The 27,009-nt window shown below is 38.0% G+C and overlaps 28 non-coding genes and 5 pseudogenes across 28 annotated transcripts; all 33 read left to right on the top strand.

Annotated features, from left to right (window-relative positions):
• Window positions 1-1,237: 1,237 nt before the first annotated feature.
• On the top strand, window positions 1,238-1,441 carry LOC136077281 (U2 spliceosomal RNA; annotated as a pseudogene).
• A 174-nt stretch (window positions 1,442-1,615) lies between these two features.
• On the top strand, window positions 1,616-1,807 carry LOC136077252 (U2 spliceosomal RNA). The gene has a single exon (XR_010636974.1). It is a non-coding gene; the product is annotated as a U2 spliceosomal RNA (small nuclear RNA).
• A 174-nt stretch (window positions 1,808-1,981) lies between these two features.
• LOC136077188 (U2 spliceosomal RNA) lies at window positions 1,982-2,173 on the top strand. The gene has a single exon (XR_010636908.1). It is a non-coding gene; the product is annotated as a U2 spliceosomal RNA (small nuclear RNA).
• A 174-nt stretch (window positions 2,174-2,347) lies between these two features.
• Window positions 2,348-2,539, top strand: LOC136077186 (U2 spliceosomal RNA). The gene has a single exon (XR_010636906.1). It is a non-coding gene; the product is annotated as a U2 spliceosomal RNA (small nuclear RNA).
• A 5,350-nt stretch (window positions 2,540-7,889) lies between these two features.
• LOC136077297 (U2 spliceosomal RNA) lies at window positions 7,890-8,108 on the top strand (annotated as a pseudogene).
• A 174-nt stretch (window positions 8,109-8,282) lies between these two features.
• LOC136077185 (U2 spliceosomal RNA) lies at window positions 8,283-8,474 on the top strand. The gene has a single exon (XR_010636905.1). It is a non-coding gene; the product is annotated as a U2 spliceosomal RNA (small nuclear RNA).
• A 174-nt stretch (window positions 8,475-8,648) lies between these two features.
• Window positions 8,649-8,842, top strand: LOC136077580 (U2 spliceosomal RNA). Its single transcript, XR_010637103.1, has one exon. It is a non-coding gene; the product is annotated as a U2 spliceosomal RNA (small nuclear RNA).
• Window positions 8,843-9,016: 174 nt separating this feature from the next.
• On the top strand, window positions 9,017-9,208 carry LOC136077235 (U2 spliceosomal RNA). Its single transcript, XR_010636955.1, has one exon. It is a non-coding gene; the product is annotated as a U2 spliceosomal RNA (small nuclear RNA).
• A 174-nt stretch (window positions 9,209-9,382) lies between these two features.
• On the top strand, window positions 9,383-9,574 carry LOC136077184 (U2 spliceosomal RNA). The gene has a single exon (XR_010636904.1). It is a non-coding gene; the product is annotated as a U2 spliceosomal RNA (small nuclear RNA).
• A 174-nt stretch (window positions 9,575-9,748) lies between these two features.
• On the top strand, window positions 9,749-9,940 carry LOC136077228 (U2 spliceosomal RNA). The gene has a single exon (XR_010636948.1). It is a non-coding gene; the product is annotated as a U2 spliceosomal RNA (small nuclear RNA).
• A 174-nt stretch (window positions 9,941-10,114) lies between these two features.
• LOC136077183 (U2 spliceosomal RNA) lies at window positions 10,115-10,306 on the top strand. Its single transcript, XR_010636903.1, has one exon. It is a non-coding gene; the product is annotated as a U2 spliceosomal RNA (small nuclear RNA).
• A 174-nt stretch (window positions 10,307-10,480) lies between these two features.
• Window positions 10,481-10,672, top strand: LOC124812964 (U2 spliceosomal RNA; annotated as a pseudogene).
• A 5,251-nt stretch (window positions 10,673-15,923) lies between these two features.
• LOC136077287 (U2 spliceosomal RNA) lies at window positions 15,924-16,127 on the top strand (annotated as a pseudogene).
• Window positions 16,128-16,301: 174 nt separating this feature from the next.
• On the top strand, window positions 16,302-16,493 carry LOC136077182 (U2 spliceosomal RNA). The gene has a single exon (XR_010636902.1). It is a non-coding gene; the product is annotated as a U2 spliceosomal RNA (small nuclear RNA).
• Window positions 16,494-16,667: 174 nt separating this feature from the next.
• On the top strand, window positions 16,668-16,862 carry LOC136077240 (U2 spliceosomal RNA). The gene has a single exon (XR_010636961.1). It is a non-coding gene; the product is annotated as a U2 spliceosomal RNA (small nuclear RNA).
• A 174-nt stretch (window positions 16,863-17,036) lies between these two features.
• Window positions 17,037-17,228, top strand: LOC136077181 (U2 spliceosomal RNA). Its single transcript, XR_010636901.1, has one exon. It is a non-coding gene; the product is annotated as a U2 spliceosomal RNA (small nuclear RNA).
• Window positions 17,229-17,402: 174 nt separating this feature from the next.
• Window positions 17,403-17,594, top strand: LOC136077180 (U2 spliceosomal RNA). Its single transcript, XR_010636900.1, has one exon. It is a non-coding gene; the product is annotated as a U2 spliceosomal RNA (small nuclear RNA).
• Window positions 17,595-17,768: 174 nt separating this feature from the next.
• On the top strand, window positions 17,769-17,960 carry LOC136077242 (U2 spliceosomal RNA). The gene has a single exon (XR_010636963.1). It is a non-coding gene; the product is annotated as a U2 spliceosomal RNA (small nuclear RNA).
• Window positions 17,961-18,134: 174 nt separating this feature from the next.
• On the top strand, window positions 18,135-18,326 carry LOC136077179 (U2 spliceosomal RNA). Its single transcript, XR_010636899.1, has one exon. It is a non-coding gene; the product is annotated as a U2 spliceosomal RNA (small nuclear RNA).
• A 174-nt stretch (window positions 18,327-18,500) lies between these two features.
• On the top strand, window positions 18,501-18,660 carry LOC136077494 (U2 spliceosomal RNA; annotated as a pseudogene).
• A 1,942-nt stretch (window positions 18,661-20,602) lies between these two features.
• LOC136077299 (U2 spliceosomal RNA) lies at window positions 20,603-20,788 on the top strand. The gene has a single exon (XR_010637007.1). It is a non-coding gene; the product is annotated as a U2 spliceosomal RNA (small nuclear RNA).
• Window positions 20,789-20,962: 174 nt separating this feature from the next.
• On the top strand, window positions 20,963-21,154 carry LOC136077257 (U2 spliceosomal RNA). The gene has a single exon (XR_010636979.1). It is a non-coding gene; the product is annotated as a U2 spliceosomal RNA (small nuclear RNA).
• A 174-nt stretch (window positions 21,155-21,328) lies between these two features.
• LOC136077178 (U2 spliceosomal RNA) lies at window positions 21,329-21,520 on the top strand. Its single transcript, XR_010636898.1, has one exon. It is a non-coding gene; the product is annotated as a U2 spliceosomal RNA (small nuclear RNA).
• Window positions 21,521-21,694: 174 nt separating this feature from the next.
• LOC136077364 (U2 spliceosomal RNA) lies at window positions 21,695-21,886 on the top strand. The gene has a single exon (XR_010637037.1). It is a non-coding gene; the product is annotated as a U2 spliceosomal RNA (small nuclear RNA).
• A 172-nt stretch (window positions 21,887-22,058) lies between these two features.
• On the top strand, window positions 22,059-22,249 carry LOC136077236 (U2 spliceosomal RNA). The gene has a single exon (XR_010636956.1). It is a non-coding gene; the product is annotated as a U2 spliceosomal RNA (small nuclear RNA).
• A 175-nt stretch (window positions 22,250-22,424) lies between these two features.
• LOC136077176 (U2 spliceosomal RNA) lies at window positions 22,425-22,616 on the top strand. The gene has a single exon (XR_010636896.1). It is a non-coding gene; the product is annotated as a U2 spliceosomal RNA (small nuclear RNA).
• Window positions 22,617-22,790: 174 nt separating this feature from the next.
• On the top strand, window positions 22,791-22,982 carry LOC136077175 (U2 spliceosomal RNA). The gene has a single exon (XR_010636895.1). It is a non-coding gene; the product is annotated as a U2 spliceosomal RNA (small nuclear RNA).
• A 174-nt stretch (window positions 22,983-23,156) lies between these two features.
• On the top strand, window positions 23,157-23,348 carry LOC136077174 (U2 spliceosomal RNA). Its single transcript, XR_010636894.1, has one exon. It is a non-coding gene; the product is annotated as a U2 spliceosomal RNA (small nuclear RNA).
• Window positions 23,349-23,522: 174 nt separating this feature from the next.
• LOC136077173 (U2 spliceosomal RNA) lies at window positions 23,523-23,714 on the top strand. The gene has a single exon (XR_010636893.1). It is a non-coding gene; the product is annotated as a U2 spliceosomal RNA (small nuclear RNA).
• A 174-nt stretch (window positions 23,715-23,888) lies between these two features.
• Window positions 23,889-24,080, top strand: LOC136077172 (U2 spliceosomal RNA). The gene has a single exon (XR_010636892.1). It is a non-coding gene; the product is annotated as a U2 spliceosomal RNA (small nuclear RNA).
• A 174-nt stretch (window positions 24,081-24,254) lies between these two features.
• LOC136077238 (U2 spliceosomal RNA) lies at window positions 24,255-24,447 on the top strand. The gene has a single exon (XR_010636958.1). It is a non-coding gene; the product is annotated as a U2 spliceosomal RNA (small nuclear RNA).
• A 174-nt stretch (window positions 24,448-24,621) lies between these two features.
• LOC136077171 (U2 spliceosomal RNA) lies at window positions 24,622-24,813 on the top strand. The gene has a single exon (XR_010636891.1). It is a non-coding gene; the product is annotated as a U2 spliceosomal RNA (small nuclear RNA).
• Window positions 24,814-24,987: 174 nt separating this feature from the next.
• Window positions 24,988-25,184, top strand: LOC136077478 (U2 spliceosomal RNA). Its single transcript, XR_010637082.1, has one exon. It is a non-coding gene; the product is annotated as a U2 spliceosomal RNA (small nuclear RNA).
• Window positions 25,185-27,009: the final 1,825 nt, after the last annotated feature.

Here is a 27,009-nt window from a genome sequence, read left to right as displayed (position 1 = left end):
AAAAGGGTTGGAGGCTTTAAATTTAGGAATGTTTCGCTAAGATGCAAGGCTATGTTTATTAATACTCTTGCTCTCTCTAAAATATGGTTTGTGGCCAATGTTTTTCCGCTTAACAAACTACAAGGAAAACAAATAAAAAAAGATATTTCCAGGTATCTGTGGAATAGTGAATATGCAGAGCCAATCAAAAGAGATATCCTCAACTTACCCGTAGACAAAGGAGGTCTTGGAATATTAGATATAGAAAAGCAAGGTATAGCTCTGAGATTGAAACATATATTTAACATGAGAGAAAGTCAAAACCCTCACGAACTGTACTATTTACAAAACTTCTTTTTAGGATATCCTCTCAATAAATATGCCAAAAGACACTTCCAACAATGGCTATATCTCACAGAAAATAAATTTCCAAAATCACTTAATTTTCCTCCTTTTTATTATAATGATATTTTGGAGACCTTAAAAAGATCTGAAGATATATTTAAAATAAATAAAAAAACTGCAAAAAATCTTTACTGTTATATACAGAGGACACAAGAAAACACAAGCATTACGAAAATACATGCAGCCTGGGAAGCAAAACTGCAAAGAAATTTACCATGGTCATCAATTTGGCAAAGAAGTTTTAATTCATATGCCCAAGGTCCTTGTAAGAACACACTGTGGAGAATCTTAACAGATTCGATACCAACTCTAGAAAAAATACATGCCTGGAAAAGAAACCGAGGGAGAGGAAACGGTTTATGTAAATCATGCGAAAAAAAGGAGAATACCCTGCATCCTTTTCTCCATTGCAAAAAAGCAAGAAGAGTTTGGAATAGCATGAAACCAATCTACAAATCCCTTCTACCTAGTAGGGACTTTAATATAGTACACGTAATATTTCAAATTAACATCGAGTAAAAAATAATAAACTTGCAAAACTTATAACAACAATAACACATATAGTTACAACCGAGTTATGGAGGGCAAGAAATAAAAGATTAAAAGAAAACACAAATATAACAGCTCTCGCAATATTTCAAAATATTAAAAGCGAAATAAAATATATATGGAGAGTAAAGTACAATAAAGCCCTCAGGGAGAACAACATCACAAACTTCCACGAAACTTACTCAATAAACAATGCCATCAGTGTATTCGACCTAAACAACTTAATCTTTACATTTTAAAAAAAACAAAACAAACAAACAAACAAAGAATAAACTCCCAAACTAAAATCGCAATAAAATAATCCATACCTTAATAATAAAAATAAAAAAAAAAAAAAAAAAAAAAAAAAAAGTATCTGTTCTTATCAGTTTAATATCTGGTACGCCGGCACAGTCCGGCTCATATATTAATCTGATTTTTGGCATTAGGTCATGGGATCATAGGTTTACCTTGCCCTGACCACGGGTTGCCTCGGCTTTGCACTACTGCTGAGCGCGGCCCAGATTGGAAAAAAGAAAATATCTTCACTTTCAGAGTGTCTAACATCGCTAATGGTCTCAGCTGCTGCTGCTGATGATGCTGCTGATGATGACGACGACGAAAATGATTAGACGTTCTAATTCAAACCACAAGTACATTGTTGAAGACGGCGTCAGTCCGACTATGTCTGCAGTGTTCAGTTCTGGGTTCTCGGCCTTATGGGTTAGATCAAGTGTAGTATCTGTTCTTATCAGTTTAATATCTGGTACGCCGGCACAGTCCGGCTCATATATTAATCTGATTTTTGGCATTAGGTCATGGGATCATAGGTTTACCTTGCCCTGACCACGGGTTGCCTCGGCTTTGCACTACTGCTGAGCGCGGCCCAGATTGGAAAAAAGAAAATATCTTCACTTTCAGAGTGTCTAACATCGCTAATGGTCTCAGCTGCTGCTGCTGATGATGCTGCTGATGATGACGACGACGAAAATGATTAGACGTTCTAATTCAAACCACAAGTACATTGTTGAAGACGGCGTCAGTCCGACTATGTCTGCAGTGTTCAGTTATCGCTTCTCGGCCTAATGGCTAAGATCAAGTGTAGTATCTGTTCTTATCAGTTTAATATCTGGTACGCCGGCACAGTCCGGCTCATATATTAATCTGATTTTTGGCATTAGGTCATGGGATCATAGGTTTACCTTGCCCTGACCACGGGTTGCCTCGGCTTTGCACTACTGCTGAGCGCGGCCCAGATTGGAAAAAAGAAAATATCTTCACTTTCAGAGTGTCTAACATCGCTAATGGTCTCAGCTGCTGCTGCTGATGATGCTGCTGATGATGACGACGACGAAAATGATTAGACGTTCTAATTCAAACCACAAGTACATTGTTGAAGACGGCGTCAGTCCGACTATGTCTGCAGTGTTCAGTTATCGCTTCTCGGCCTAATGGCTAAGATCAAGTGTAGTATCTGTTCTTATCAGTTTAATATCTGGTACGCCGGCACAGTCCGGCTCATATATTAATCTGATTTTTGGCATTAGGTCATGGGATCATAGGTTTACCTTGCCCTGACCACGGGTTGCCTCGGCTTTGCACTACTGCTGAGCGCGGCCCAGATTGGAAAAAAGAAAATATCTTCACTTTCAGAGTGTCTAACATCGCTAATGGTCTCAGCTGCTGCTGCTGATGATGCTGCTGATGATGACGACGACGAAAATGATTAGACGTTCTAATTCAAACCACAAGTACATTGTTGAAGACGGCGTCAGTCCGACTATGTCTGCAGTGTTCAGTTATCGCTTCTCGGCCTAATGGCTAAGATCAGGTACTGATTTTTTAGAGTGAGGCAGCGATCTTATTGTAATTACCTACGTGTATTTTATTATTAGTAGTATTTGTCAGGTCTACTGACTAATAGTATAGTATTTAGTATAGTTTGAAATACAATTTGCTTGTCCGTAACCACGGGTTTCTTTTAGTGTGTAATTACACAAGTGGGTGTTATTATCTCTATATACTTTTAAGTTTGACCATCCAAAAATGTTAAAGTCTCCTCAACTAATTATGGATCATAATGCAAATGGAAACATTCATAGATCCTATGCTCAAGTGACAAAACCAGCAACAAAACAACAACCCCTTAAACAACTACATAAAACATTACTTAGTGAAATACAACACCAAGTAAACATTGAAGATGTACTAATCGCTCTGGAGGAAAATAATATTGATAAAGATATTGATGGAGTCCAGTTAATTAGAAATGACTCCATGATTGAATTAACTTTAAAAAATGAAAAAGCAAAAAATAAACTTTTAGAAGTTGGTCTTGATATTAAAGGTTTCCATCACCGTTTTAATAATTCAACCCCAACAAGACACCCTAGCGAACGGATCACTGTTTCTGTGCTGGGTTTGCCGCTCGAGTTTAAAGGATTTATTGTCGGAGAAGCCCTGGAAGGTATGGGCTATGGGAAACACATTTACTCCAGATCCGTAATGAAGACTACTCCAAAAAACAAAACACAATACTACTCGGGTATCCTAACTGCGGTTATGGATAAACTTGATAAACCCATACCCAAAACCATCGAGATTGAGGGACACAAGGTTAGAATTGTATACACAGGACAAGAACACAGCCTAGCTATGGAAAACAAAATATGTAATTCTAATATAGAAGACCCTAAAATACCAGCAGCTCAGAAGTTAACTCCTACAATATGCCAAAATGAAACCATCGTCAATATAGATACAAACGAAAACAAAAAGGAAGAAAATATAAACACAAAAGAGCCTGTGGAAAAGATCCACCCTGAAAATATAAAATCAATTTTTGAAACTAAAAAACATGACACCCACAAAAATTTTACTCAGAACGAAAATGCGGTAGAAAAAAATCTAAACCTAGAAAATAACGTAAATGAAGACATGGAAATGTTTGAATCACCCTCTCAAGTAACTATCGAAAATGAGGATATGGAAGACGGAGAATCCTGCGTAGAAACCCAAGATAAGGGACTGAAAAGAAAAACAACACCTCAAGACGCAAACATACAAATCCATAAAAGATCAAATAAAGACTCTAAACATATCTTCGATAAACAATGTCCCATAATGAATGAAAAAATTGACAATAAACTTAATATTCAGTTAAAAATAAAAGAATAACAATATACAAAATCATGTCGAAATATAAAACTAAAAAAAAGTTTTAAATATAAAATAAAATAAAAATATAAAATCGTAAAACTAAACAAAAATAAAAAACTTTAAACAAAACCAAACAAAAATAAAAAATTTTAAAACATAAAACAAAAACTCTAACACAATAAGAATGGCTCTCAAAATATTAACCTTAAATGTGAACGGCCTAAATGATGATACTAAAAGACACAAAATAATGATGTACCTAAAAAATACAAATTGTGACATTGTATGCATACAAGAGACACATTGCAGTAACGAAAAGGAAACTCAATGGAGAGATGAGTGGAATAAAAAAACACAAGGTTTTTCCATCTGGAACAATGGAAATAACAAAGAGAGAGGAGTCGCAATCCTCACCAAAGACAAAGTGCAAATAGACCAAATAACATACAACAAAAACGGAAGAGTACTAGCAGCAAATATCACTATTGAAAACAGTATCATAAGAATAATCAATCTTTACGGACCAAACAACCCAATGGAAAAAGAAAATTTCTTTGAAACACTCGAAAAACATGTTAAACCATGCGACGATATACTTTTACTAGGAGACTTTAATATGGTAGAAGACCCAATACTCGACAGAGAAGGAGGTGACCAAATGAATAAAAACAATACTCTAGGAAAAAAACAACTTAAAATAATATGCCACAACCTAGATTTAACAGATATATATCGAAAACTAAATCCACAAAAAAAAAGCTTTACCTTTGAAAAGTCCGATAAATCATACCGCAGCAGAATCGACCGAATATATGCAGCAACTAGCCAGGCAAATCTTAGTATATGTAAAATAATGGATCAAAATTTAAGTGACCATAAAGCCCTTTATTGCAAATATAAGACCAAAAACTTTTACTCCAACAAAAGAGGGCCAGGCTATTGGCATCTAAATGTATCCTTACTAAACGACGCAACATTTGAAAAAAATATAACTGAAAAATTTGCATATAGTAAAAACTCTATATCTCAATTCGAAACCCCCAACCAATGGTGGGACTTAAATAAACTCGAAATCAAAAACTGTGCCATTGAACGATCGACTGAAATTAGACACCAAAAAAAATCTTATTTAAAGGAGCTAGAACAGAAAATATCCTTAGAAAAAGAAAATAATCCTTGTAATAAGGAAAATGTCAAAAACCTAAAAAATGAACTAAAAATGCAAAAAAATGACCTTGGAGTTTTTGTAAGGACAAAACAAACTCTAGTTGAAATAGGAGAAAAACCTTCAAAATTCCTTTTTAACCTAGAAAAATCTCGAAAAAAAAAAAAAACTATAGAAGCTATAAACGATGGTATCGTAACCCACAATAAAACAGACAGCATTATGAAAACAATCCGAAAATACTTTCAAAACCTCTACACCAAAATCGATCTAAATACAGAAATACAACAGGATCTTTTAAACAACATAAAAAATAAATTAACTGACGAAGAACACCAAAACCTGAATAATGATCTTAGTAGTGAAGAATTATATGAAGCAGCTATGTCACTACCAAAAGGAAAAACTCCAGGCATAGATGGTATACCTATTGAGTTTTACCAAAAGTACTGGCATATATATGGTATAGAGCTAACCAACCTCGCAAATAATAATCTCTTTAATGAGAGCGGTCAACTATCTTGGACTCAAAGAACCGCACTAATCAGTCTAATACCAAAAGAAGGAGATAAGAACCTCATGCAAAACTGGCGTCCTATTTCCCTTCTTTGCTCCGACCTTAAAATAATATCCAAAGCCATGGCAATGAGACTAGCTAAAGTCCTAGACAAAATCTTGACACCAACACAAACATGCTCCGTACCTGGCAGAAATATATTCTCCAATATATTTCTTGCCAGAGACCTAATACACTATACTAACTCCAAAAATCTAGAAGCTATTCTACTATCAATTGACCAAGAAAAAGCCTTTGATAAGATAGATAGAGATTTCTTACTTAAAGTGCTACAAAAATACAACCTGGGAAAGAAATTTATTCGAGCAATACAAACAACAATGGAAAACACCCAATCCATCATTCTAAATAATGGTTTTATGAGTGCTCCTTTCAACGTTAGCAGGGGAGTAAGGCAAGGTGACCCATTCTCACTTATGCTATACTGCCTTGCTGTTGAAACACTCGCTTTGGAAATAAACAAAAACACAAGTATCGAGGGTATATCAATACCTGGTAGTAAAAACAAGTTGAAGGTCATGCAATATGCGGACGATACAACCATCTTCGTCCAAAACCATACCTCGATAGACGCACTTTTTAAAATACTCAGCGAATTTGAAAAAGCTACAGGCTCCAACATAAACAAAGAAAAAACTAAAGCTCTAGCTTTAGGTGGCTATAACTATCTAGCATATGAAAAAAATGTCCAACAAGGGTATTACCAAAACTACAAAATATCGTGGACAAACAGCACAGGCCTAAAAATTCTAGGTGTAACTTTCTTTACAGACCTAGGCTATACAGCCAATTATAACTGGCAAAATGCCTTATGTAAATTAGAAAATAAAATAAAAACACTAAAATATAGAAATATCTCACTTAAATGTAAAGGAACCTTAATAAACACTCTGGCATTGGCAAAAGTGTGGTTCGTGGCAAACATTTTCCCAATAAACAAAATAATTAATAAAAAAATCCAGAAAAGAATATCAACCTATCTGTGGCAGAGTGACTATGCCGAACCTGTCAAACGAGAAATCTTAAATCTTCCGACCAACAAAGGCGGTCTTGGTATCTTAGAACCAACAAATCAATGTCTTTCTTTAAGAATAAAACATCTCTTTAACCTTAAAGAAGTAGGAAAACCCCACCAAGCCACCTTTATACTACAATACTTAATAGCAATCCATGTAACAAAAATTGCCTCCGAGAAATATACTCCGTGGAAATTTTTAACTAAAAATAACTTTCCGAAAACTATTATTAACCCACCTTTCTACCTAAGTGATATTATTACTGTAATAAAACAAAACGAAAATTTACTACTTATAAAACATAAAACAACTAAGAATATATACCAATATCTAAGAGAAAATAATAACAATACATATATAACCAGACTACAAAAAAATTGGGAAATAAAACTTCAAAGACCATTACCTTGGAATGATATATGGAAAAGGTGTTTTAACTCGTTTGCCCAAGGCCCTAGCCAAAACACAATCTGGCGACTGCTGCAAGACAGCTTACCTACAGCTGAAAAAGTTAAAAAATGGAAAAGAAACCGTGGACGTGGTCAGATTTCATGCAAATCATGCAACAAACCAGAAGACACTTTACATCCTTTTATACAATGCAGAAAAGCAAGAAGCGTATGGCTCGCTTACAAGGAAATATATACAAAGCTGATACCAGAAAAGCCTTTCAATATTGTCCATACATTATTCTCGCTAAACATTGAAAACCTAAATAAAAAAGACGAAATAGCAAAAATAACAACCACGCTCACACATATAATAACATCCGAACTATGGAGAGCGAGAAACAAACACGTTAAAGAAAACAAAATAATTCACTCAAAAATTATAATAGAGAACATCAAAAGAGAAATAAAATACATTTGGACAATCAAATATAACAAAGCAAAAGAAGAAAACAAAACTGAAGATTTCCACAAGATATTTTCAATAAAAAACGCAATAAGCGCATACAACAAAGAAAATCTAGTCTTTAGTCTCTAAACGCAAAGAGAGCAAAAACTATATCCAAAAGTCACTATGAAAATACAAATTAACACTAAAAAGTCAATGACCCCTACCTTATAAAAAATCAAAAAACGTACAAATAATTAAAAAAAAAAAAAAAAAAAAAAAAAAGTATCTGTTCTTATCAGTTTAATATCTGGTACGCCGGCACAGTCCGGCTCATATATTAATCTGATTTTTGGCATTAGGTCATGGGATCATAGGTTTACCTTGCCCTGACCACGGGTTGCCTCGGCTTTGCACTACTGCTGAGCGCGGCCCAGATTGGAAAAAAGAAAATATCTTCACTTTCAGAGTGTCTAACATCGCTAATGGTCTCAGCTGCTGCTGCTGATGATGCTGCTGATGATGACGACGACGAAAATGATTAGACGTTCTAATTCAAACCACAAGTACATTGTTGAAGACGGCGTCAGTCCGACTATGTCTGCAGTGTTCAGTTATCGCTTCTCGGCCTAATGGCTAAGATCAAGTGTAGTATCTGTTCTTATCAGTTTAATATCTGGTACGCCGGCACAGTCCGGCTCATATATTAATCTGATTTTTGGCATTAGGTCATGGGATCATAGGTTTACCTTGCCCTGACCACGGGTTGCCTCGGCTTTGCACTACTGCTGAGCGCGGCCCAGATTGGAAAAAAGAAAATATCTTCACTTTCAGAGTGTCTAACATCGCTAATGGTCTCAGCTGCTGCTGCTGATGATGCTGCTGATGATGACGACGACGAAAATGATTAGACGTTCTAATTCAAACCACACGTACCTTTTTGAAGACGGCGTCAGTCCGACTAGGTCTGCAGCGTTCAGTTATCGCTTCTCGGCCTTTTGGCTAAGATCAAAGTGTAGTATCTGTTCTTATCAGCTTAATATCTGATACGCCGGCGCCAGTCCGGCTCATATATTAATCTGATTTTTGGCATTAGGTCATGGGATCATAGGTTTACCTTGCCCTGACCACGGGTTGCCTCGGCTTTGCACTACTGCTGAGCGCGGCCCAGATTGGAAAAAAGAAAATATCTTCACTTTCAGAGTGTCTAACATCGCTAATGGTCTCAGCTGCTGCTGCTGATGATGCTGCTGATGATGACGACGACGAAAATGATTAGACGTTCTAATTCAAACCACAAGTACATTGTTGAAGACGGCGTCAGTCCGACTATGTCTGCAGTGTTCAGTTATCGCTTCTCGGCCTAATGGCTAAGATCAAGTGTAGTATCTGTTCTTATCAGTTTAATATCTGGTACGCCGGCACAGTCCGGCTCATATATTAATCTGATTTAGGGCATTAGGTCATGGGATCATAGGTTTACCTTGCCCTGACCACGGGTTGCCTCGGCTTTGCACTACTGCTGAGCGCGGCCCAGATTGGAAAAAAGAAAATATCTTCACTTTCAGAGTGTCTAACATCGCTAATGGTCTCAGCTGCTGCTGCTGATGATGCTGCTGATGATGACGACGACGAAAATGATTAGACGTTCTAATTCAAACCACAAGTACATTGTTGAAGACGGCGTCAGTCCGACTATGTCTGCAGTGTTCAGTTATCGCTTCTCGGCCTAATGGCTAAGATCAAGTGTAGTATCTGTTCTTATCAGTTTAATATCTGGTACGCCGGCACAGTCCGGCTCATATATTAATCTGATTTTTGGCATTAGGTCATGGGATCATAGGTTTACCTTGCCCTGACCACGGGTTGCCTCGGCTTTGCACTACTGCTGAGCGCGGCCCAGATTGGAAAAAAGAAAATATCTTCACTTTCAGAGTGTCTAACATCGCTAATGGTCTCAGCTGCTGCTGCTGATGATGCTGCTGATGATGACGACGACGAAAATGATTAGACGTTCTAATTCAAACCACAAGTACATTGTTGAAGACGGCGTCAGTCCGACTATGTATTGTTTTTAATTTTTTTGCTTCTCGGCCTAATGGCTAAGATCAAGTGTAGTATCTGTTCTTATCAGTTTAATATCTGGTACGCCGGCACAGTCCGGCTCATATATTAATCTGATTTTTGGCATTAGGTCATGGGATCATAGGTTTACCTTGCCCTGACCACGGGTTGCCTCGGCTTTGCACTACTGCTGAGCGCGGCCCAGATTGGAAAAAAGAAAATATCTTCACTTTCAGAGTGTCTAACATCGCTAATGGTCTCAGCTGCTGCTGCTGATGATGCTGCTGATGATGACGACGACGAAAATGATTAGACGTTCTAATTCAAACCACAAGTACATTGTTGAAGACGGCGTCAGTCCGACTATGTCTGCAGTGTTCAGTTATCGCTTCTCGGCCTAATGGCTAAGATCAAGTGTAGTATCTGTTCTTATCAGTTTAATATCTGGTACGCCGGCACAGTCCGGCTCATATATTAATCTGATTTTTGGCATTAGGTCATGGGATCATAGGTTTACCTTGCCCTGACCACGGGTTGCCTCGGCTTTGCACTACTGCTGAGCGCGGCCCAGATTGGAAAAAAGAAAATATCTCCATTTTCCTCGCTCCTAAGATCTCTAATGGTCTCAGCTGCTGCTGCTGATGATGCTGCTGATGATGACGACGACGAAAATGATTAGACGTTCTAATTCAAACCACAAGTACATTGTTGAAGACGGCGTCAGTCCGACTATGTCTGCAGTGTTCAGTTATCGCTTCTCGGCCTAATGGCTAAGATCAAGTGTAGTATCTGTTCTTATCAGTTTAATATCTGGTACGCCGGCACAGTCCGGCTCATATATTAATCTGATTTTTGGCATTAGGTCATGGGATCATAGGTTTACCTTGCCCTGACCACGGGTTGCCTCGGCTTTGCACTACTGCTGAGCGCGGCCCAGATTGGAAAAAAGAAAATATCTTCACTTTCAGAGTGTCTAACATCGCTAATGGTCTCAGCTGCTGCTGCTGATGATGCTGCTGATGATGACGACGACGAAAATGATTAGACGTTCTAATTCAAACCACAAGTACATTGTTGAAGACGGCGTCAGTCCGACTATGTCTGCAGTGTTCAGTTATCGCTTCTCGGCCTAATGGCTAAGATCAAGAGGGGTACCCTTGCGATTTATTAGTCTTTTAACGAGACAGCGACTTTATAGAGTGATTTGAGAGTATTGAGGGTATAGTGATATTTTGAGAGTTATTTTGAGGGTGCGAGGGGCGTATTGACTGACTTAGAGCGTATTGAGTTTCTTGTGTGTATAATACAATAGTCACTATGGAAGCTTCTTTTAGTGATGATCACAATATATCTGATTATATTGAGGAAATAAAGAGTAATGAAATGTGTGAGGATATTTGTGAAGAGCAACGCGTTCATCCAAGGCCCTCATACGCACAAAAATTGAAAGCGCATCAGCCTACTAGTACTTTAAGACAACTAAAGAAAACGCTTTTGTGCAAACTTTCATCGAATTACACCATTAATGAAATACTTATGGCTCTGGAAGATGCAGACCTTGATGAAGGAATTGCAGGAGCTCAGCTTATTAGAAAGAACACAGTATTAGAAGTAACTATTAAAGACCAAAAGGTTGGAAATATTCTACTTGAAAAGGGGCTTAGTATCAAAGGAATATACCACCAGTTCTTTAGATCAACCCCAACCAGACAAACTAGCAATCGTGTAACAGTGTCTATATTAGGCCTACCACTGGAGTACGAGAACTTTCAGATCGGAGAAACATTACAGTCAATGGGACACGGTAAACATATAACATCTAGGACAATATACCGTTTTACCCCCAAAAAAGGAACCAAATATTATTCCGGAATACTTACTGCCGTAATGGAAAATATTCCACAAAAAATACCCAATACAATAAACATTGAAGGCCATTATGTAAGGGTAATTCACAATAGTCTAGAAAAAAATATCCAACCACAAGTAAATATCTGCACTACGAAAGACACAGCGGTAGCCACAAATAAAACTAATGAAAAAAAAACAATAAATACTTCAATAGAAGCATCTAGTAAAGTTTCTCTACTAGATGATGATAATAGTAAAAAAGGAAAAAATGAGAAAAAACACGAAGAAAAAGAAATAAAAAATGTATTTACAATACCACAAAACGAAATTAACAAAATAACCAACCATAATCAAATGGATGAAGACCCTCAATATAGAACAGGAAATGCCGATGGGGAAGACGCAAGTATAGATCTCCATGAACAAAAAAAGAATGAAAAAAAAAGAAAAAATGATCCAGAAACAACCAAAATTTTAGATCATAAGAGATCCAATATAAAGATATTAAAAGAAAACACCGATGGGCAAAGTCCAGACGATGCTCTGAAAACCCAATAAAAATATAAAACTAAAAAAATAAATAAAAATATAAAATTTAATAAAGTTAAACAAAAATAAAAAATTAAGTAAAACAAAACAAAAAATAAAAAATTCAGATAACTCAAATAAAAATAAAAAATTTAATAACAAAACAAAATAAACAAAACTTTAGAAGAAATTAGAAATATACCCAAACATACCCTCATTATAGTTAAAATGGATTTTAAAATTGCAACCCTAAATGTCAATGGACTAAATGACGATAAGAAAAGACATAACCTCATGAATTTCCTAAATTCAATAGAATCCGATATATGTTGCATACAGGAAACGCACTGTGATGATGAAAAATTTGTTAGATGGGCGCAAGAATGGGAGAAAATTACCGGGGGCACGTCACTTTGGAATAATGGAAACAATAGACAGCGAGGCGTTGCTATACTACTTAGAAATAAACATGATCTTAAAGACACCTCACAAGATAAACATGGAAGAACCCTCGCAACCACCGTAACAATTGATAATGTTACAACTAGAATTATCAATGTTTATGGCCCTAACGACCCACAAAGGAAAGTGTACTTCTATGGCTCACTAGATAAACATGTAAATCCAGCGGATATCCTAATATTAGCAGGCGATTTTAACATGGTTGAAAATCCTCACATTGATAGAAAAGGTGGAGACCACCTAAACCCAAACAACACACTTGGTAAAACTAATCTAAACATCCTTAATGAAAAATATCAACTATCTGACACATATCGAAAAGTTCATCCAAATAAAATGGAATTTACCTTTGAAAAACAAGATGGATCATACAAGAGCAGAATAGACAGAATATACGCTAACCTAAGCAAAGTGCTGCATGTAAAATGTAAAATAGTTGATCCTACATTGAGTGACCATAAGGCTTATGTATGTCACTTCATAAGAAACACCGAAAACAAAAGAGGACCCGGTTATTGGCACCTGAATATCGACCTACTAAACGACAACGGCTTTATCGATGCCCTTGGAAAAGATTTCGATAAACAAAAAAAGAAGAAATTAAAGTACCAAAACAATAACCAATGGTGGGAAATAATTAAACATCGAATCAAAACCATAGCAATAAAAACAGCATCACGCAAACAAAAATCTATCAGAGAAAAAAGAAAACAAATTGAACAACAAATTCAAAATGAAACACAAAATCAACTACCCAATCAAAATAAAGTAAAAGAACTCCAATCAGAACTAAAAGGACTCCAGAACACCGGGGTTTTTGTAAGAACAAAGCAAATAATTGTTGAAGAGGGCGAAAAACCCTCCAAAACACTCTTACAAATAGAAAAAAACAATTATAACAAAAAAACTATCAAAGAAATAAACGATGGAGAAACAACTTATGAAGACACAACTAACATCCTAAAAACAATAAGGTCCTTTTATCAAAGTCTTTATAAAGATCCAAACATCGAAGCTGAAAAGCAAGCAAAATTCTTAGAAAACATCGACGTAAGACTAACAAAGGAACAAAATGCCCACTTAAATGAAAAATTCACCAGTGTAGAACTCCAAAATGCAGCACAGTCTCTCAACAAAGGGAAAACCCCTGGAATTGATGGACTCCCTGCTGAATTTTATCAAATATGCTGGAACATTTATGGAGAAGAACTTACTGCACTTGCAAACGAAAATATTTTTAGCACAGAGAACGAAATGTCATGGTCTCAAAGGACTGCCCTAATAAGCCTCCTCCCTAAGGAAGGTGACTTAAAAGAGCTGAAAAACTGGAGACCAATCTCATTACTCTGTGCTGATTATAAAATTATCACCAAAGCACTAGCCATTAGACTATCAAAATCTTTAAGCATTTTAATAGGCACGTCGCAAACATGTACGGTCCCTGGTAGAAATATTTTCTCAAACCTATTTCTCATCAGAGATCTAATACATTATACCAACGAAAAAAACCTGAAAAGCTTTCTATTGACAATAGACCAAGAGAAAGCCTTTGACAAAATTGACAGAAACTTTATTCTTAAAGCCCTTGAAAGATACAATATGGGAAACAATTTTGTCAATGCCATAAAGCAAACATTTAAAAATAATCAATCTATCATTCTAAATAACGGTTACATGAGTGAACCACTTAAAATTGAAAGAGGTGTCCGCCAGGGTGACCCAATATCGCTAATGATATACTGTCTAGCAGTGGAATCCTTAGCAACTGAAATAAGATTAAACAAAAACATCGACGGAATCACGCTACCAGGAACGAAATCCAACCTCAAGGTCATGCAATATGCAGATGATACTACCATATTCATGACAAACCCAAGAGCAATAAACGACACATTTACTACACTTGATAGATTTGAGGAAGTCTCAGGGTCCAACATCAATAGATCCAAAACTAAGGCTTTTGCATTAGGAGGTTTTAACTATCTTGAATATGAAAACACCGCAAGACATATAAATTCGAAATTCGTCAAATTAAACTGGTCCAATGCAAATGGTATCAAGATTTTAGGTGTCCTTTTCAGCAATGACTTGGCATACACTGCCAGAGTAAATTGGTCTAGGGCTCTCCAAAACTTTTCAAAAAAAACAAAATTCTTTAAATACAGAAACGTGTCTCTCAGGTGTAAAGCGATATTTCTAAACACCTTAGCACTATCAAAAATATGGTTTGTAGCCAATCTATTTCCAATAGATGACACAACCTTTAAATCAATAAAAAAGGAAATATCCAAGTATCTCTGGCAGAGTGATTTTGCAGAGCCTATCAAAAGAGACATCCTGAACCTCCCAACTGACAAAGGGGGACTAGGAATTCTTAATGCACAAAAGCAGAGTCTCGCCTTACGAATAAAACACATTTTTAACCTAAAAGTAGTTGAGAACCCTCATCCTCTTATTTACATTCAAAGCTACATACTATCGTATCCGCTCACAAACTTTGCTAAATCTACACACCCAGAATGGACCTTCCTAATAAAAAATCTAACACCAAAATCACTAAAAGAATTACCATACTATTACAAGGATGTCATTGAAACACTAAAAAAAGAGAAGAAAATATTTGAAATCACTCCTAAAAAATCAAAAAATATATATTGGCATATATCAAACCCAAACGAAAATGAAAACATAAAAAAAATTGAAAGCACATGGGAAGCACACCTGCAAAGATCTCTGCCGTGGCCCAAAATATGGCAAAGAAACTTCAACTCTTTTGCCCAAGGACCATCAAAAAACACGCTATGGAGAATATATACAGATAGTCTGCCAACTCTTCAAAAAACCAAAAGGTGGCGCAAAAACCGAGGAAGAGGAACAGACAAATGTCGGAAATGCGATAAAACAGAAACAACTTTGCACCCGTTTATATCGTGCACAACAGCAAGAAGTGTATGGAATGCTTTTAAAACCATCTACAAGAAACTAATTCCAAATAAAAAATTTAACATTGTTCACGCTATATTCCAAATAAACTCAGAAGAACAACCAAAAAATAGTTATGTCGCAAAAATCATTACGACAACAACCAATATAATTACCACGGAATTATGGAGAGCTAGAGAGAAATGAAACTATAAAAGAAAATAAAAGTATAACATCCGAAAAAATAATAGAGAAAATCAAAAAGGAAATAAAATATATATGGAAAACACACTACAACAAGTTCAGAAGAGAAAACGACATCGAAGGTTTCCATAAAATTTTCTCAATCAACAACGCAATTAGTCTAAAAACTATGGAAACGTTAAAGTTTAACATATAACTTTAAAATATAAACTAAACTTGATCCCAGATAAATTCTCTCAACAACATAACAAAAAAAAAAAAATAAAAAAAAAAGTATCTGTTCTTATCAGTTTAATATCTGGTACGCCGGCACAGTCCGGCTCATATATTAATCTGATTTTTGGCATTAGGTCATGGGATCATAGGTTTACCTTGCCCTGACCACGGGTTGCCTCGGCTTTGCACTACTGCTGAGCGCGGCCCAGATTGGAAAAAAGAAAATATCTTCACTTTCAGAGTGTCTAACATCGCTAATGGTCTCAGCTGCTGCTGCTGATGATGCTGCTGATGATGACGACGACGAAAATGATTAGACGTTCTAATTCAAACCACAAGTACATTGTTGAAGACGGCGTCAGTCCGACTATGTCTGCAGTGTTCAGTTATCGCTTCTCGGCCTAATGGCTAAGATCAAGTGTAGTATCTGTTCTTATCAGTTTAATATCTGGTACGCCGGCACAGTCCGGCTCATATATTAATCTGATTTTTGGCATTAGGTCATGGGATCATAGGTTTACCTTGCCCTGACCACGGGTTGCCTCGGCTTTGCACTACTGCTGAGCGCGGCCCAGATTGGAAAAAAGAAAATATCTTCACTTTCAGAGTGTCTAACATCGCTAATGGTCTCAGCTGCTGCTGCTGATGATGCTGCTGATGATGACGACGACGAAAATGATTAGACGTTCTAATTCAAACCACAAGTACATTGTTGAAGACGGCGTCAGTCCGACTATGTCTGCAGTGTTCAGTTATCGCTTCTCGGCCTAATGGCTAAGATCAAGTGTAGTATCTGTTCTTATCAGTTTAATATCTGGTACGCCGGCACAGTCCGGCTCATATATTAATCTGATTTTTGCGGGCATTAGGTCATGGGATCATAGGTTTACCTTGCCCTGACCACGGGTTGCCTCGGCTTTGCACTACTGCTGAGCGCGGCCCAGATTGGAAAAAAGAAAATATCTTCACTTTCAGAGTGTCTAACATCGCTAATGGTCTCAGTTGCTGCTGCTGATGATGCTGCTGATGATGACGACGACGAAAATGATTAGACGTTCTAATTCAAACCACAAGTACATTGTTGAAGACGGCGTCAGTCCGACTATGTCTGCAGTGTTCAGTTATCGCTTCTCGGCCTAATGGCTAAGATCAAGTGTAGTATCTGTTCTTATCAGTTTAATATCTGGTACGCCGGCACAGTCCGGCTCATATATTAATCTGATTTTTGGCATTAGGTCATGGGATCATAGGTTTACCTTGCCCTGACCACGGGTTGCCTCGGCTTTGCACTACTGCTGAGCGCGGCCCAGATTGGAAAAAAGAAAATATCTTCACTTTCAGAGTGTCTAACATCGCTAATGGTCTCAGCTGCTGCTGCTGATGATGCTGCTGATGATGACGACGACGAAAATGATTAGACGTTCTAATTCAAACCACAAGTACATTGTTGAAGACGGCGTCAGTCCGACTATGTCTGCAGTGTTCAGTTATCGCTTCTCGGCCTAATGGCTAAGATCAAGTGTAGTATCTGTTCTTATCAGTTTAATATCTGGTACGCCGGCACAGTCCGGCTCATATATTAATCTGATTTTTGGCATTAGGTCATGGGATCATAGGTTTACCTTGCCCTGACCACGGGTTGCCTCGGCTTTGCACTACTGCTGAGCGCGGCCCAGATTGGAAAAAAGAAAATATCTTCACTTTCAGAGTGTCTAACATCGCTAATGGTCTCAGCTGCTGCTGCTGATGATGCTGCTGATGATGACGACGACGAAAATGATTAGACGTTCTAATTCAAACCACAAGTACATTGTTGAAGACGGCGTCAGTCCGACTATGTCTGCAGTGTTCAGTTATCGCTTCTCGGCCTAATGGCTAAGATCAAGTGTAGTATCTGTTCTTATCAGTTTAATATCTGTTAAGCAGTCACAGTCCGGCTCATATATTAATCTGATTTTTGGCATTAGGTCATGGGATCATAGGTTTACCTTGCCCTGACCACGGGTTGCCTCGGCTTTGCACTACTGCTGAGCGCGGCCCAGATTGGAAAAAAGAAAATATCTTCACTTTCAGAGTGTCTAACATCGCTAATGGTCTCAGCTGCTGCTGCTGATGATGCTGCTGATGATGACGACGACGAAAATGATTAGACGTTCTAATTCAAACCACAAGTACATTGTTGAAGACGGCGTCAGTCCGACTATGTCTGCAGTGTTCAGTTATCGCTTCTCGGCCTAATGGCTAAGATCAAGTGTAGTATCTGTTCTTATCAGTTTAATATCTGGTACGCCGGCACAGTCCGGCTCATATATTAATCTGATTTTTGGCATTAGGTCATGGGATCATAGGTTTACCTTGCCCTGACCACGGGTTGCCTCGGCTTTGCACTACTGCTGAGCGCGGCCCAGATTGGAAAAAAGAAAATATCTTTACTTTCAGAGTGTCTAACATCGCTAATGGTCTCAGCTGCTGCTGCTGATGATGCTGCTGATGATGACGACGACGAAAATGATTAGACGTTCTAATTCAAACCACAAGTACATTGTTGAAGACGGCGTCAGTCCGACTATGTCTGCAGTGTTCAGTTATCGCTTCTCGGCCTAATGGCTAAGATCAAGTGTAGTATCTGTTCTTGATTCTTAGTTTATTTAGGCGAGCTTGTGATCCTAACTAGTATAAAGAAGGTCTACTGGCCTTCTTAGTGTTTAGTGAGTATTACCTTGCCCCTTCCACGGGTTGCAAGGAAAAGTGATTTAAGAGTGTAATTTGTTTTTTTAGAGTATTGAGTGACTGAGAGGCTATAAGGATCGTAGATCCCAGTGTGTTTAAAAGAGTGTGTGTTAGTATAAAGAGGTTAGTTAGACCTCCCTAGAGGTCTACTGGCCTCAGAGCGTCCGAGTGGCTAAGAGTGTATTATTTATAGTTAGTACTATTTACCATGTTACAAATCGACCCAAAAACGTCCATGGAAGTAGTTACTGATAATGGTGCTGCTACAGCCCATACTAATGCTTATGCACAGGCTCATCACAGAACCTATGCACAAGTTACAACAAACAGCAACTCTATAAACGAGTATAATTCCCTTAAAAATACCATTCTGTGTAAAGTCAATACTAAAATCAGTGACAACGAGTTTTTATTAGCTATTGAAGAGGCCGGATACGATAAACACCTATTTGGGTACCAACAATTTCGTAATGGCTCGTTTATTGAGATCGTAATGAAAAATGATTTAGCCAAACATAAAATTCTTGAAAAAGGTCTGAAAATAAACGGCATACACCATCAATTCTACACTTCCACTCCAAGTAGAAATATAAGTAAAAGAGTGACGATTTCAATACTCGGTCTACCTGAAAAAAGCAGTTTCCCAGCTGGAAAGTATCTTGAAGAGCTGGGATATGGAAAGCACCTACGTACTAAACCTTTATTTAGACGTACACCTAAAAACAAAACCCCATATTACTCCGGTATTATAGTTGTGATTATGGACAACCTTCAAAAGCCAATCCCTAGATTCATTAATTTAAATGGATATGAAGTTAGGGCAATTTATAACGGACAAGAAGATGTTGGAAGACCACATAAAAATTATACGACAAATCAGCAAAATGAACAGAACGAATGTAACAAACCAACTAGTAATAGTCCCTTAGACACAGCTTTGATGCAAATACAAAATGAAAATCATGTTAATATAACCGAAAGCATAGATAAAATAAACGAAGTAAAGGAATATAAAGAGAAAGAACAAGCACAACCATTAGAAACAGCCATAGAATCCCAACTGAAAACAACCCCCGAAAGTATAATAATGAACGAAAATGATAGCATTAAAACCAATGAAAACAAAAAGGTAGCAAATGGAGATAACAGCCAGGATAGTAAAAAAGAGGATAGTGTTAAGAATGATAAAGGAGATGACGATAATAGTAATGATAAATATGATAGTAGTGATGACGGTGACAGTAGAGATGACAATGTTAGTAGTGGTGACGATGGTAGTTATGATGACGACAGTGATGATGATAGTAGTGAAGAAGAGTGTGAAGTTCCCGTAGAATTTCTTAAAATGCACCATATCGAAAGAGTAGATTTTAACTGGAGACGATTCAAGAACTTTGATCGTCTAAATTGCAGTAATGAAGACCTAATAGAATTTAAAACATATAAAAAACTTGAATGGCTACAGTTCGAAAGAGCTAACACGAAGTATAAAGCAATAGACGAAAAAGTAAATCTTAATAAAATTGTTATACCATCTGCATTTCAACAAATGGATTCCGGAGAATTGTATGCTTACAACATAAAAGAATTCCAGAACTTTGATAAAATGACTGCTGAAAGAAGTGAAAGGTATAGATATACAGCTTGTAGAAAAGCAGAGTGGGAACAGCGAAAAAAAGAGCATTCGCAGTTTCACCCTTACCACGAAAAGAAACAAAAAGAGCGTGATCTGAAAAAAGAAGCCTATCACTCAAAAAAGCTCAAATTAACGCCAGTAACAGAAGATCAAAAACTCACTTAAAATCAAAATAAAAATAAAAAATATATAAATCCTAAAAAAAGTATAAACAACAATATAAACAGACTTAAACCTAATCAGAATAATAAAAAAAACAAAATAAAATAAAAATATAAAACTTCATATAAACAAATAAAAAATATAAAAACTGTAACCCGTTAAACGGTTTAAAAAAAAAAAAAAAAAAAAAGTATCTGTTCTTATCAGTTTAATATCTGGTACGCCGGCACAGTCCGGCTCATATATTAATCTGATTTTTGGCATTAGGTCATGGGATCATAGGTTTACCTTGCCCTGACCACGGGTTGCCTCGGCTTTGCACTACTGCTGAGCGCGGCCCAGATTGGAAAAAAGAAAATATCTTCACTTTCAGAGTGTCTAACATCGCTAATGGTCTCAGCTGCTGCTGCTGATGATGCTGCTGATGATGACGACGACGAAAATGATTAGACGTTCTAATTCAAACCACAAGTACATTGTTGAAGACGGCGTCAGTCCGACTATGTCTGCAGTGTTCAGTTATCGCTTCTCGGCCTAATGGCTAAGATCAAGTGTAGTATCTGTTCTTATCAGTTTAATATCTGGTACGCCGGCACAGTCCGGCTCATATATTAAAAAGAATGTTCGCAGTAGTTCAAGCCATAAAAGGTTTACCTTGCCCTGACCACGGGTTGCCTCGGCTTTGCACTACTGCTGAGCGCGGCCCAGATTGGAAAAAAGAAAATATCTTCACTTTCAGAGTGTCTAACATCGCTAATGGTCTCAGCTGCTGCTGCTGATGATGCTGCTGATGATGACGACGACGAAAATGATTAGACGTTCTAATTCAAACCACAAGTACATTGTTGAAGACGGCGTCAGTCCGACTATGTCTGCAGTGTTCAGTTATCGCTTCTCGGCCTAATGGCTAAGATCAAGTGTAGTATCTGTTCTTATCAGTTTAATATCTGGTACGCCGGCACAGTCCGGCTCATATATTAATCTGATTTTTGGCATTAGGTCATGGGATCATAGGTTTACCTTGCCCTGACCACGGGTTGCCTCGGCTTTGCACTACTGCTGAGCGCGGCCCAGATTGGAAAAAAGAAAATATCTTCACTTTCAGAGTGTCTAACATCGCTAATGGTCTCAGCTGCTGCTGCTGATGATGCTGCTGATGATGACGACGACGAAAATGATTAGACGTTCTAATTCAAACCACAAGTACATTGTTGAAGACGGCGTCAGTCCGACTATGTCTGCAGTGTTCAGTTATCGCTTCTCGGCCTAATGGCTAAGATCAAGTGTAGTATCTGTTCTTATCAGTTTAATATCTGGTACGCCGGCACAGTCCGGCTCATATATTAATCTGATTTTTGGCATTAGGTCATGGGATCATAGGTTTACCTTGCCCTGACCACGGGTTGCCTCGGCTTTGCACTACTGCTGAGCGCGGCCCAGATTGAAAAAGAAAATATCTTCACTTTCAGAGTGTCTAACATCGCTAATGGTCTCAGCTGCTGCTGCTGATGATGCTGCTGATGATGACGACGACGAAAATGATTAGACGTTCTAATTCAAACCACAAGTACATTGTTGAAGACGGCGTCAGTCCGACTATGTCTGCAGTGTTCAGTTATCGCTTCTCGGCCTAATGGCTAAGATCAAGTGTAGTATCTGTTCTTATCAGTTTAATATCTGGTACGCCGGCACAGTCCGGCTCATATATTAATCTGATTTTTGGCATTAGGTCATGGGATCATAGGTTTACCTTGCCCTGACCACGGGTTGCCTGGCTTTGCACTACTGCTGAGCGCGGCCCAGATTTGGAAAAAAGAAAATATCTTCACTTTCAGAGTGTCTAACATCGCTAATGGTCTCAGCTGCTGCTGCTGATGATGCTGCTGATGATGACGACGACGAAAATGATTAGACGTTCTAATTCAAACCACAAGTACATTGTTGAAGACGGCGTCAGTCCGACTATGTCTGCAGTGTTCAGTTATCGCTTCTCGGCCTAATGGCTAAGATCAAGTGTAGTATCTGTTCTTATCAGTTTAATATCTGGTACGCCGGCACAGTCCGGCTCATATATTAATCTGATTTTTGGCATTAGGTCATGGGATCATAGGTTTACCTTGCCCTGACCACGGGTTGCCTCGGCTTTGCACTACTGCTGAGCGCGGCCCAGATTGGAAAAAAGAAAATATCTTCACTTTCAGAGTGTCTAACATCGCTAATGGTCTCAGCTGCTGCTGCTGATGATGCTGCTGATGATGACGACGACGAAAATGATTAGACGTTCTAATTCAAACCACAAGTACATTGTTGAAGACGGCGTCAGTCCGACTATGTCTGCAGTGTTCAGTTATCGCTTCTCGGCCTAATGGCTAAGATCAAGTGTAGTATCTGTTCTTATCAGTTTAATATCTGGTACGCCGGCACAGTCCGGCTCATATATTAATCTGATTTTTGGCATTAGGTCATGGGATCATAGGTTTACCTTGCCCTGACCACGGGTTGCCTCGGCTTTGCACTACTGCTGAGCGCGGCCCAGATTGGAAAAAAGAAAATATCTTCACTTTCAGAGTGTCTAACATCGCTAATGGTCTCAGCTGCTGCTGCTGATGATGCTGCTGATGATGACGACGACGAAAATGATTAGACGTTCTAATTCAAACCACAAGTACATTGTTGAAGACGGCGTCAGTCCGACTATGTCTGCAGTGTTCAGTTATCGCTTCTCGGCCTAATGGCTAAGATCAAGTGTAGTATCTGTTCTTATCAGTTTAATATCTGGTACGCCGGCACAGTCCGGCTCATATATTAATCTGATTTTTGGCATTAGGTCATGGGATCATAGGTTTACCTTGCCCTGACCACGGGTTGCCTCGGCTTTGCACTACTGCTGAGCGCGGCCCAGATTGGAAAAAAGAAAATATCTTCACTTTCAGAGTGTCTAACATCGCTAATGGTCTCAGCTGCTGCTGCTGATGATGCTGCTGATGATGACGACGACGAAAATGATTAGACGTTCTAATTCAAACCACAAGTACATTGTTGAAGACGGCGTCAGTCCGACTATGTCTGCAGTGTTCAGTTATCGCTTCTCGGCCTAATGGCTAAGATCAAGTGTAGTATCTGTTCTTATCAGTTTAATATCTGGTACGCCGGCACAGTCCGGCTCATATATTAATCTGATTTTTGGCATTAGGTCATGGGATCATAGGTTTACCTTGCCCTGACCACGGGTTGCCTCGGCTTTGCACTACTGCTGAGCGCGGCCCAGATTGGAAAAAAGAAAATATCTTCACTTTCAGAGTGTCTAACATCGCTAATGGTCTCAGCTGCTGCTGCTGATGATGCTGCTGATGATGACGACGACGAAAATGATTAGACGTTCTAATTCAAACCACAAGTACATTGTTGAAGACGGCGTCAGTCCGACTATGTCTGCAGTGTTCAGTTATCGCTTCTCGGCCTAATGGCTAAGATCAAGTGTAGTATCTGTTCTTATCAGTTTAATATCTGGTACGCCGGCACAGTCCGGCTCATATATTAATCTGATTTTTGGCATTAGGTCATGGGATCATAGGTTTACCTTGCCCTGACCACGGGTTGCCTCGGCTTTGCACTACTGCTGAGCGCGGCCCAGATTGGAAAAAAGAAAATATCTTCACTTTCAGAGTGTCTAACATCGCTAATGGTCTCAGCTGCTGCTGCTGATGATGCTGCTGATGATGACGACGACGAAAATGATTAGACGTTCTAATTCAAACCACAAGTACATTGTTGAAGACGGCGTCAGTCCGACTATGTCTGCAGTGTTCAGTTATCGCTTCTCGGCCTAATGGCTAAGATCAAGTGTAGTATCTGTTCTTATCAGTTTAATATCTGGTACGCCGGCACAGTCCGGCTCATATATTAATCTGATTTTAGGGCATTAGGTCATGGGATCATAGGTTTACCTTGCCCTGACCACGGGTTGCCTCGGCTTTGCACTACTGCTGAGCGCGGCCCAGATTGGAAAAAAGAAAATATCTTCACTTTCAGAGTGTCTAACATCGCTAATGGTCTCAGCTGCTGCTGCTGATGATGCTGCTGATGATGACGACGACGAAAATGATTAGACGTTCTAATTCAAACCACAAGTACATTGTTGAAGACGGCGTCAGTCCGACTATGTCTGCAGTGTTCAGTTATCGCTTCTCGGCCTAATGGCTAAGATCAAGTGTAGTATCTGTTCTTATCAGTTTAATATCTGGTACGCCGGCACAGTCCGGCTCATATATTAATCTGATTTTTGGCATTAGGTCATGGGATCATAGGTTTACCTTGCCCTGACCACGGGTTGCCTCGGCTTTGCACTACTGCTGAGCGCGGCCCAGATTGGAAAAAAGAAAATATCTTCACTTTCAGAGTGTCTAACATCGCTAATGGTCTCAGCTGCTGCTGCTGATGATGCTGCTGATGATGACGACGACGAAAATGATTAGACGTTCTAATTCAAACCACAAGTACATTGTTGAAGACGGCGTCAGTCCGACTATGTCTGCAGTGTTCAGTTATCGCTTCTCGGCCTAATGGCTAAGATCAAGTGTAGTATCTGTTCTTATCTTAGTTTAATTAGGCGAGCTAGTGATCCATACTGTATAAAGAAGGTCTACTGGCCTTCTGAGTGTATTGAGTGTTACCTTGCTACCTCCACGGGTTGCAAGGCCAGATTTTTGTTAAAAAAGTTTTCGGACTTTTAGTTTATTTTTTGAGTGGTTGAGAGTTTTATAGAGATCGTAGATCTCAGTGAGTTTTTTGAGTGTGAGTGAGTTTTAGTAAGAGGTTGGTTAGACCTCTTTTGAGGTCTACTGGCCTCTGAGTGGCTGAGAATATAATATATACAGGTAGAACTATTTTGCCATGCTACTATTAGATCCAAGAAATACCATGGAAATAGATACAGAAATAGCGGCTGCTACAGCGCAGAACAAATGCTCTATTCAAGCTGCAAATAAAACCTATGCACAAGCAGCAACCAATAACGATAACGCATACGACTATAGCGCCCTAAATAATACTCTCTTATGTAAGGTTAACGCTAAAATTAGCGACAACGATTTCTTAGTTGCTATTGAAGAGGCCGGATATGATAAATACCTATTCGGATACCAACAAATCCGTAACGGCTCAATAATTGAGATCGTTATGAAAAACGACAAAATTAAAAAAACGATTCTTGAAAAAGGATTAAATATTAATGGTGTAAACCACCGATTCTACCAATCTACTCCATCGAGAAACATTAGTAAAAAGGTAACTGTTTCCATCCTCGGGTTACCAATTGAAAAAAGTAACTATCCTGCTGGTAAATTTCTAGAGCAGCTCGGATACGGAAAACATATTAGAACTAAACCTATATTTAAAAAAACACCAAACAACAAAACGCTCTATTACTCCGGTATCATAGTTGCGATTATGGACAAAATAGACAAACCAATCCCAAGGTTTATAAAACTGAATGGGTATGAGGTTAGGGCAATCTACAACGGCCAGGAAGATGTGGGAAAGCCTCAAAACAAAGTAAACAAAAATCAGAAAAACGAAGACAAATTTGTTTGCAAATCACCTAGTAGCATTCCCCAAGTTATACCACCTCTAGGAACACAAAATCAGAATATTATTAAAACGACCGAGGATAAGGGAATAGAAAAGGAAACGAATGAACATGAGAAGAATTTAGAAATACAAATAACAGTAGAAAATATAGCACTTCAGGCAGCAAACGAAAACAAATTTAGTAAAAACGATAAAGATAATAGCGAAGTCGATGAAAGAAATGAAGATGATAATGAACAGGATAGTAGTAAAGTAAGTGATATAGCTAAGAGTAAAGATGCTGATGGCCAAAGTGAAAAAGATGTCTTCAGCAAAGAAGATGACAATCTGGACAACGTTGAAATACCTACAGAATATAGACACATGTCACATATAGACAAAGTCAATTATAACTGGAAGACCTTTAAAAATTTTGACCGACTAAACTGTAGCAAGGAAGAATTACTAAAATTCAGAGCCTTTAAGAAACTCGAATGGGAACAATATAACACTGCAAAAATGAATAAATATAAATCACTCAAAGACCTAGAAAAAAAAAATAGGAAAACTTACACCACTTGGTTTCGAAAAAATGGACTCCAGTGAAATATACTCATTTAATATGAAAGAATTTAAAAATTTTAACATCAATACCGCAAATATAAATGAAAAGACAAAATATATTGCTTGTAAGAGAGCAGAATGGAAACAACGAAAAAAGGAATTTTTCCAATATATTAAAGATCATGAAAGAAAACAAGAAGAACGTAATTTAAAAAAGCAAACGTATCAAGCCAAGAGAGCAAAAATAACACCTTAAGAAGAAAATTAAAAAGCAACATTTAATAAAAAACAATTTTAAAGAAAACAATTAAAAAAGTATTAAACAAAAAATTATAATGTTATAATGTCGCATCCAAGAGCTACCCTATTAACATTATTTAACTTAAAAAATATATATCAACAAAAATAAAAATATAAAATTAACAAAACATAATAA

Source organism: Hydra vulgaris, chromosome 02 (assembly GCF_038396675.1).
Source record: "Hydra vulgaris chromosome 02, alternate assembly HydraT2T_AEP".
Taxonomy (NCBI): domain Eukaryota; kingdom Metazoa; phylum Cnidaria; class Hydrozoa; order Anthoathecata; family Hydridae; genus Hydra; species Hydra vulgaris.
This window is presented reverse-complemented; position numbering and strand designations above follow the sequence as displayed.